General features: G+C 46.0%; 1 protein-coding gene and 1 long non-coding RNA gene across 2 annotated transcripts in view; one reads left to right on the top strand and one right to left on the bottom strand.

The window, feature by feature from the left end:
• The window catches only part of cachd1 (cache domain containing 1), a 93,441-nt gene that overhangs the window by 38,272 nt on the left and 54,201 nt on the right, over positions 1 to 968 (bottom strand). The gene's annotated exons all lie outside the window — the stretch shown is intronic.
• Positions 1 to 968, top strand: part of LOC116695739 (uncharacterized) — a 21,391-nt gene that overhangs the window by 7,271 nt on the left and 13,152 nt on the right. The window lies entirely within an intron of this gene.

Genomic DNA, 968 nt, shown 5'->3' with positions numbered 1-968 from the left:
CTTCAGTCGGGATGAGAGCTGACAACAGCCCCGGTCCGTGGACACAGCCATTCCACAGTCAGCCCCCAGCCAGCTATCAATCCTCTACTATCGTTACAGCCCCGGCCTTGGGACACATCCACAGTCAGCCCCTAGCCAGCTATAGCCATCCCGGTCAGCACTTAGCTAATTTCGGTGCTAAGGACGCTAACGGCAGTTTACTGAACCGTCTGGAAACAGACCCAGGCACCAGAGTCAGAACAGCGGCCACTCGTAACGTTACACCTCCGATAGCATTACCGGTGCCCCTCTTTGCTTTTAGCCGTCTTTACAGTTAGCTAACTTTACCAGAAAAAACAGGGATAAGGTACCAAAAGGACTAATACTAATAGTAATATAAAGCATTGGATCTGGACGTGAAGGATAACTCTGGGAGTGGGAAGGGATGTGTTGCGATTCTGCCTTCTCACTCGGCAACACAGGTTCGTGGAACTGAGTGTCGGCGATTTCGGTTTTATTTTATCATATATATATGATATATATATATTACAGCCCTAATTTTAACTAATACTAAAATCCAAAACAACCGTCCAACTGTCAAAAATTATAAAACAGCACCAAAAAGCACCTCTGGCTACATGGATTTGGCAACAGAACTATGTTTTTTTGAGACACCCTGGTCTCCCATCATACATCATCCTTGCACAATCCCTCAATCCATCTCTGAGGCTCATGTAAACAGGAAACACTCGTTGTGTTGACAGTGGATGAAGGGCCCTGTATGCGTCAGACTACACTGCTCCACTTTGCCACCAGTGTTTAGATCTTCCCAGAAACAGATGGACAGGCCAAGAAATATGACCCAAATAACATCCATTTTCTACAACCATAATACTGCTGACTATTTGTAATGACCTGCTTGATAAATCTGCTTATGCACACACACACACACACACACACACGCACACGCACACGCACACACGCACACA

The sequence above is a fragment of the Etheostoma spectabile genome, chromosome 9 (genome assembly GCF_008692095.1).
Source record: "Etheostoma spectabile isolate EspeVRDwgs_2016 chromosome 9, UIUC_Espe_1.0, whole genome shotgun sequence".
NCBI classification, from domain to species: domain Eukaryota; kingdom Metazoa; phylum Chordata; class Actinopteri; order Perciformes; family Percidae; genus Etheostoma; species Etheostoma spectabile.
This window is presented reverse-complemented; position numbering and strand designations above follow the sequence as displayed.